A 9075-nucleotide genomic window follows, 5' to 3' on the forward strand; every position below is an offset into this window, starting at 1 on the left:
GCTTTCATAGATATGTGTTCATGGACTTTCAAAGGTGAAAACTGGAACTTCGTTAACTTGGACCGTTTGGTAAGGACACCACTCAGTCATCGAACTTTTGATTCATAATTGTGCATGGATGAAAAATTAGAGAATAATTCATGTTTAATAAAGAATTATCACACTAATTCAATGAACTTGATATTCAGGTTAGAATATAAGTCATAGTACAAGATAACTCTTACAAATGTCTTCTGTATAGTAAAGAATTATTGCACTAATAATATGACCATGAGATTCTCATTTGAATCCATATCATAAGATCAGAAAACACTTTTACTATGGTTCCTATGAGGTTCTATGGCTTTTAGGGAAACTGAGCTATGGCGGAAAACGACCTTCCGGGGTCGGAAATGGTGGGGAGAGGTGTTGTGGCGGCGGAAACCAGTGGAGGATAAGTGGGTTCTGAATTCTCTATTCGATGCATGGGCTGCAGGAAAAAACGTCGGGAGAATTGACGCGGAGGAAAAATGATGGAAAATTATGAAGGTAAGGCCAGTGCTGAAAGTAGAGTGATGAAAGCACTTCACAGCACGACATGGATCAAATCATCCTCCGACTCCTGTACATATGTCAGAGATGCTCTTCCTTCATGACAGCATTTTTGCTGTTTGGGCCCATGATGCAATCCACTCAAAGCTTGTACATTTCATCTTGCTTCCAACTCAAGGATTCTTTGAGCCTTGCCATCAGTAGATCCATGAATGAATTCAACTCCTTCCAACATAGGTCCTTGAATTGCACTTTCCTCTCAAATAAGTTAGAATTATTCTCCACACATGTTTCATATCAATGTAGGTAGTTATGTTAAAAAAGGTTTTTTTTTTTTTTAGGATTCTATATATCCCCCCAGATAACAACCGAGGATACATAATTAAACTGGAGAAAACGTATATTACACAACCATCGATCTAACATCTAGTATCCAGCTTAAAAACCTCCGCTACATTTTTTCCAGAGGACTTCAGCTACAATATACAATCAAAAACCAAGTGATTTACTAACTCAAACTTCTTACAGAAATTACACTCCAGAGGTTTAGGGATGCCTCTTCTCCTAAGATTATCAATATATATACTCCACTTATCCCGTCACGAAACCTTCATTTATAAGAATATATGTTACTATTCCCAATAACCATGTGAAGGGCATTTTTAAGTAAGCAAGTGCTGGCCTAAGCTATACGAAATGGCGACCAGTTGTACTGAACTTCACCACGGCCGGGTACGAGGCAGACCTCGTTAATATTTTGGGCGTGCTACTGCCCACTTTCCGTCGTTTACTCGGGTCGCTGACCAACCAGATCACGAGGTGCACGGCGACGAAGGCGAGCACGGCGGCGGCCAGCGCGATGACGTAACCGGAGGTGTCCCACTCCCGGCTGCTCCCGGCGGCGTACGCGCCCAGGAGTCCCAGCAGGTCCAGCACGATGGCCGTGTTCATGGCGTAGATTAGCAGGCTGTACACTTGGCCGTCGTCCTGAAGGAACTCCTGGAGTAGCAGGACGATGACGACCACCGACGCCGCGAAGGAGGCAGAGTTGCAGTAGAAGAAGACCCGGTACCGGACCAGGTCGCTCACGCGCAGCACCGGGTTCCCCGCGGCATCCCCGTCCTCGAACATGCCGCCCGGCGGTTTGAGGCCGGCCTGGTAGGTGATGCTCGCCGCCAGGATCGCCAGCAGCATCAGGTACTTCCGGCGGCTCGAAGTGTCACTCTCCTCCGTGCTGGGCTTGAGCCATTGTGGTCGGGCCCGCCGCGAGGAAGATGACTTGTTCGCCTTGTTGCTGCTTCCATCTGCATCTCCTTTGGACGGGGACCAAATCTGGTGCAATTTGAAGAAGATGAACAGCTGGACGCCGATGAAGGCCACCACCGCGCCGACGACCACGAAGACGTAGATGGACGTCTGAAGCTGCCGTGCGCTCCCGGCGGCGTAGGCGCCCATCAGGCCGAACAGCGCCACGACCATGCAAACGTAGAGCGCGTACGATCGTATGCCCGGCCGGTACAGGTTCGGGTTCACCAGCATGATGATGAGCGCCATGGACGCCATGAAGCTCGCCGAGTTGCAGTAGAAGTAGGCCAAATACCTCCTCCGGTACTCGCCGCTGACGTCTCCGAGGATCGCGGACCCGCGCTGTAGTCGTGGCCATATGGGGTCTTGCCGTCCTTCGTCCAGAAGCCGCCCGGCGGGGTGAGGCCGGCCTGGTAGGTCATGGTGGCCACCAGGATTGCGAGGAGCAGCAGCCGCTTCCGCCGCTTGTGGATCCTCAACTTCTCGTCGTCCGTCAGGCTTTGGTGGTCCAGCGTGAAGAAGACGACGTGGATCACGACGTAGATCAGGACGGCACCCGCCAAGGCCATGACGTAGATGGAGGTGCTCACGTCACGGCAGCTCCCGGCGGCGTAAGCGCCGATGAGGCCGAACAGGTCCAGTATCATGGCCACCTCCAGCGCGTGCCCTCTCATCAGTCTCGTGTTCTGGACCATGAGGATGACCACCAAGGACGCCACGAACACTACCTCACGTACCGGTATTGCCGGCACTTTTCTGGGCGGCACTTTACAAATATGCCGCTAATGATAGTGATTAGGGGCACTTTCTAATCCATGCCTTAAATTACCATCTAATTTGTGGCATTTTTAGAAAGTGCCATTAATGATAGATTATTATCGGTATTTTACCATAGTGCCGGTATTTTTTTCTAGGCAGTTTTTCAAAATATGCCTGTAATGTTGCTTATTACCGGCATTTTACCAAGTGCTGCTATTTTTCGTGGCAGTTTTCCAAAAAATCCATCAATGTTAATGTATACTGGCGTTTGGTAAAAGTGCCGGTAATCCCAGCATTCCCACCCCTCCCAAAAAACTGAAGGGCTTAAATGTAAAATTTGAATCAACCAACTGTGTCATTCTCCTCTCCCGCACCTACCGCTCTCTCTCTCGCGCATCCTCGGTTCCCCAATGCGCCGCCACCGCTCGCCGACGTGCAGTCCAACGCCGGCCGCCTCCGCCGCCTCCACGCAAGCTTCTTCTTGGTCCCCTCCACCGTATCCCTACCCGCACCCCGCCTTTCCGCCCCTGAGCGCGACGCCGCGCCTAACCCTAGCCGTCGGGTTCGTCACTGTCGCCGCCGCCGCTCCTCCGAGCCCCCGCGGGGGAGGGGGGGGGGGGTACTAAGCGTGCAGATCGGGGGCGCGGCGGCCGCGGTGCTGCGAGGTGTCATCTCTCCTGAACAACAGCCGAGGATGCCTGGTGCAGGCGCCCGAGGCCTCGCCGGGCCGCTACGTGCGCCGCCACGACGAGGTGACGCCAGACGACGACGGCTGCGACGGCGTGTTCCGGGTCGCCGTGCGGGGGCCCGGGGACGACCCCTTCGACATCCCAGCCAAGCGGGCGCCCGTCGAGCGGCTGCGCCGATGGAGGGTGAGTACGACGCTTTCCCTACTACTACCCAACTTGCTCGCCTGCTGCGTTCAGCGCTCGCTCCACTACTACGGGGGTTGCAGGGTGCTTTGCTTGCCTGCTTGGTTTCGGGCTACGCTTGGCGGCGCAATGTGTGGTTTAATTTCGCCTAGAATGCCTTTACTTTATTTTAGACGGGTGTTGGTTCTCGATTTTCTGTTGTTGTTACCTTACCATCCGAATATGTTGATGCCTGGTTTGCTGCTGCGTATGTTGTCCAACTTATTCATTGCAGCCAGCTAGTTTCACTTGATTATGCCAAAATTTTGGCTCCAGAATGATTGGGACAAGGATCATGGACCTCACCTGTACTAGAGAGTTGGTCATATCCCTCAATGTTGGTGACCTTTGGTTTGCTGCATCCACAGTAGCGAGTGGTGGGATAAATTAGTAGTTTCAAGTCTCCGCGACCAGTATTTTTTGGCTACATACATGCTCATCTATAACCGCCTGGCTTAGTATGCAATTGGGTTTTCAGCGAGACACTGAATTGCAGTGAACCTAGCCATTGATATGTACGCCTGTTTGTTATCATGCTGCCATCTCTTGGTTGTGAGTTTGAAGAATCTCACTGGGGGTCAAATAAGAGCTCATGATTTTAGGTTACTTGGCCATGTACATAAGTCTGCCGTGCCAAGTAATACACACACTATACGAGATAAAATTACCATCTATAAATGCATGGACAGTTGGACAGAGTGAAGGGTTGAGACGTAGCAGAGAGTGCCTTGCTTGAGTATGGGATCACTGCTGCTCTTGTCATGTATTTTCTACTGCATTGCTAAGAATATGTTATAACTGAACTGCCTACTAAAAGTTGCGCTGAAACAGTCCGAAAGCGATATTTGTTGATTTCAGTTACGTTTCATGATTTACATTCAGTTGCGCCCCAATACCAGGGCCTGCCTAGCCTGTTGGCGTTATTTATTCCCGTGAAGTAGAGCTTTCGTTGGGGATGGAGCATATGGTTCACATAGCATTAAAAGATGGATTGCTCTGAATTCTAGTCCCTCAAATCTTAATTGTTATTGCATTGTAAAATACTCTCTTCTTGCATAATGTAACCAATGTGATTCTGATTACCTAACTATCCAATTCATGGATGCTTGCGCGCATATCGCTCGCCTTGGAAGTAAAATGCTTTATATGTTCATGCATTGTCTAGCATGCTTCTTAGGGCATTTTGAACTTGTGTATGTATGCCAAATTGGCATCACTACTTCTGCTAGTGCTGCTGCACAGTCAATTATAACTGATAGTATAGTCAGTTCATTAATTTTACACACTGCTGTTATATGTTTGTGCATTGTTTAGAATGTTTCTTAGGGAATTTTGAGCTTGTGTACTTATGCCAAATTTGCATCGCTATTTCTACTAGTGCTGCTGCACATATAATCATAACTGATAGTATAGTCAGTTCCCTAACTTTACACATTGCTGTTATCGTTTTGTTCCATTGGCAGCAAGCTGCACTTGTGCTCAATGCTTCTCGGCGATTCAGATACACTCTTGACTTGAAAAAAGAGGAAGAAAAAGAACATATAAGGAGGAAAATTAGGGCTCATGCTCAAGTCATACGAGTATACATCCAAGCTTCTGTTTCTGCAGTATATATGTTTTATCATCATACATCGTTCCTGTTTGATATTTTCGTTTTGAATTCAATCAGGCTGCGTTACTTTTCAAGGAAGCAGGAGAAAAGCAGAATGGCGATAGAGAATTACAAGGTAGTTGATCCAAACTCATTTTTGTTTTTGTACACATAGGATACTGTCAGTGTCTTGGTTATATAATTATATTCTGTGTAATTTAGCCCTGTGAGGATCATCTTGTGTCAAGAAATAATTGTCTACTCAATTGAGGACCGCCCCGCACCTTGTTAATAGTTGTTCAAATATGTCTATGTTAATATGTTGTTAATAGTTTTTTGGCAGATGTCTCAAGTGTCCCCATATCCTAGTCTGTTTAGCTGAGTGATTTCCCATCCTATATTAAGTTATTTGGCAGCATGTTGAAAGTTTCTTGTGTTGGACCAGAGGCAGAAGAAACTTATTTTCTGAGTAAAGTCCCTGAATATGACTTGAGTTATTAATTGGATGTTTTGAACTCTTAATGATTACAAAGTGTAACTAAGGTGGTTTGTGTTCTTGTTGCCTTCGCTATTTATTATTTGTATTATTGTTTCCTTGCTTGAGCTTTGCTAAACGGGATTAAATTTCCGTTTCTGAATCACCTCTCTTTATGAATTTGAGATGATTGACTTGTGTGTGTTATTTCCACCGTGTAGCGAGAAGTTTTATCAACAAGGCCTGGAGGATTAGGCTTGCCATGGACATGGCAGCGACAGTCAACCGCAGCCTTGCATCGATGCACCGGGCTTACTTCTCCACTTCGGTATATACAGACAAGGAGGACTACCTAGACTAGAGTTCCTGCAGCGAGACCAATTCTTATTCCTTCTTTTGCTCTTCAGATCCAAGTTTCCTTTTACCTTGTGCAATCCAATTGTCACCACTATTCCAGTCCAAAATGTTGTCTAAAATGTTCCAAAATGCTCCAATCAGCTAACTCGCTGGAACAAATGCATTTAATCATTGTTCTAAAATCAAACTGTTCCCAGTTGTAGGTGATCTCACTTTAATTCTTTAGTCCATTTTCATCATATGTTACTGTAAAATGGTTGTTGCTACCCTTGGATATTGAGCTAGTATCCGAAGTATTTGTTCCGTACTCTGTGTCTCTGTTTGCATTCTTTTGAAGGAAAATATTTAAGCAGCCCTACCCTACTGGTTCCTCTGTCTTTCTTATCTTTTGAAACTTGAATAATCTGTACTTGTCATTTGAGTAGGACACTACCTATTTGACCGACGTCCACAAGTTCTGAAACAATCAAATTGATTGATTTGTTTTTTAATTCCTAAACCAACTTATCTGTAATGTTTTCTAGATTTCACGGCACATGGGCAACAGATGACAAGCCGATAAGAATTTCAATGGGGAAACCACCTAGATTGGAACCAGCGGAATAGGTTAGTTTCGTATCAGATCTTTTGTTGATACAGTATGGGTGGGTACGGCAGTGCCAAAAGCACACAAAATATGGAGATCAATGCACGCTTCAGGTTGAGTTAATCGTGAAATTCTTTTATTTACCAGGTTACACCAGTTCTGAGGGCCACTGCATATAACACCTATCCAGCAAAATGGGCAATGCTCGGTTTTGTTCAAGTAAGTATTTTCCTTGCTATGATCAGATATATCCTGGATGACTTTAAACATTAATGTTAATTTGATGATTTACTGTCAGTTGGCCTCCTATGAAGCCATGGGATATTGTTAGGTCAAAAACAAATATCAATAAGTTCAAGGATTAATTGTGGGCTGCAACTCAACATAAAAATAAACGGCGAACTGATCGACTTAGTAATTAATTGTGGGCTGCAACTCAGCATCAAAATAAATGACGAACTGATGGACTTAGTAATTAAATGTGTCACTGCATTTAGTCAGTGGTTACGTCTATGTTTTTATGTTCAGATTTCATCTGTACTTATATGAGAAAGGGGAACCCCTATAGGTGAAAATAGGTGTAAGATTTAATGTAAATCAGATACATTGTTAATATATATGGATTGGTTAACATTTAGTTCATGCATATTTAGACTTTTCCCAACAAATATTTGTCTCCCATGTAATGTTAACAAAATTATATAAGGTTTATGACATTACACAAGAGCAATATAATATCCATAAGAATATCTATATCCTCAAATTTCATCATGTTGCATTAACCCGTGCGCTGAAGCTGATATAACTGAGTACTTGATACATGAATTACTGTATGTATACTTGCATTATTGGAATCGAAGTGTGTTTGCATTAAAGTGGACTACTTGCTTTACTCTATTTTTTTGTCAGGATAAATTACTGGAACTGCTGGGATTTGGAGTAGATCTGCATCTTCTTGTAGAGGATCATTGTCTTTTCCGGGTGCTGTACAATTTAGGCAAACAATATTCCTCCTGGGCATTGGGCTGCGAGTAGGCTGTGAAGAGACACATGGGATAGAAGCCACAAGCAAATGGAAGCCAGTATGATGTGTGATTGTGTTCCAGATCTGCTTGATGAACCCTGTTGGTTAGACAAGTAAGATGGAAGCCAATTAGATGAACCATGTTAGATGAACCTTGTTGTGTATTTTATCTAATGGTTTCAAACCATGCTGTTCATGATGTGGAGATGAACACTGTTGGTCATGGAAGTTATTAGATGCCTGGATTGTGAATCCTTGAATGTTCAAAATGTTGGTTTCAAACATTGCTTGACTTCTTGAGTGTGATGTATGCTTGATTGTAGATTACTTGAATGTTTGCAGGCAGTATAGCAACCTTAAAAATGCCTAAGAAAATAATCAGCGGCACCAGAATTAAAAGCCCAAAAAAGTAATTGTAGGCATCCTTTAAAAGTGCCGGCAAAAAGTTTAGATGGTATCCCTAGAAAAGTGCCAGTAAAAACATTTCGTGACATTTTTCGAAAAGTGACGGCAAAAAGATTCTATGGCATTTTTGGAAAGTGCCAGCAAAAAGATTCCATGGCATCTTTCAAAAGTGCCGGCAATACTAAATAGCGGCATTTTTGGAAGTGCCTTAAAATATAATTAACGGCACTTTTCTAAAAATGCCGGCAAAGACCTACCTCGACTGGAATAAACGCAGCACTTTTTGTTGTGCCTTGAAAAATCTTTACCGGCACTTTTGGTACCTTTGTCGGCACTTTTTTGTGCCGGCAATCTGGGTACCTGGTGTAGTGGAACGCGGTGGAGTTGCAGTAGAAGAACACCTTGTAGCGCGCGGGGTGCGTGGACAGGAGGATCGGGTCGCCGGCCTTGTGGGGTGGCTCCGTCCCCTGAGCGTTACTCGGCCAGACGCCGCCGGGCGGGTCCATGCCCGCTTGGTAAGTGATGGTGGCGGCGAGTGTGGCGAGCAGCAGGATCAGAGATTGGGCCTTTCCGATGCCTTCGGCCGCAGGATCAGAGACTGTTGGCAACAACGCCCGCCGGCGATTTGCTCGGGTTCTGGTGGAAACCTCGTTTTTCCAGCCAAGCTGAGAGGCCTTCGGAGATCTTCTTGAGTCGTAGCCACGAGACGTTGTTCTTGACCTCATCCGAGAGAAGCACCTTAACCACCATGACGAGGAAGATGTACACGGGGACAGCGGCGACAAGAACGACCACGTAGGCCGTCGTGTCCGCCTTCCTGGAGCTCCCGGCGGCGTAGGCGCCCAGGAGGCCGAACAGCACGACGAGGATGAACCAGTACATGGCGTAGTACTTCTGCATCCTGCGGCCCAGGAGCAGCACGATGACGAACACCGACGCCACGAACGCCGCGGTGTTGCAGTAGAAGAAGGCCATCAGGCGCTGGGACTGTTGGGCCTTCAGGATGGGGTCTCCGGGCTCGTTGTTTCCCTCGGTGTCGTCGCGGAAGCCGCCGGGCGGGCTCAGGCCGGCGGGCGAAGGAGATGCCCGTGGCAAAAGTGGCCAGCACGAGCAGCTCACTAGTAGATAACA

The 9075-nt window shown here is 46.2% G+C and overlaps 2 long non-coding RNA genes and 1 pseudogene across 2 annotated transcripts; 2 read left to right on the plus strand and 1 right to left on the minus strand.

The window, feature by feature from the left end:
• Nucleotides 1-1218: 1218 nt before the first annotated feature.
• The window catches only part of LOC124647728, an 8594-nt pseudogene continuing 737 nt past the window's right edge, over nt 1219-9075 (minus strand).
• LOC124676557 lies at nt 3377-5889 on the plus strand. The gene is made up of 4 exons (XR_006993839.1): nt 3377-3467; nt 4970-5086; nt 5176-5233; nt 5794-5889. It is a non-coding gene; the product is annotated as an uncharacterized LOC124676557 (long non-coding RNA).
• On the plus strand, nt 6433-7823 carry LOC124675904. Its single transcript, XR_006993553.1, has 3 exons — nt 6433-6535; nt 6663-6734; nt 7425-7823. It is a non-coding gene; the product is annotated as an uncharacterized LOC124675904 (long non-coding RNA).

The sequence above is a fragment of the Lolium rigidum genome, chromosome 1 (genome assembly GCF_022539505.1).
Source record: "Lolium rigidum isolate FL_2022 chromosome 1, APGP_CSIRO_Lrig_0.1, whole genome shotgun sequence".
Classification (NCBI taxonomy): domain Eukaryota; kingdom Viridiplantae; phylum Streptophyta; class Magnoliopsida; order Poales; family Poaceae; genus Lolium; species Lolium rigidum.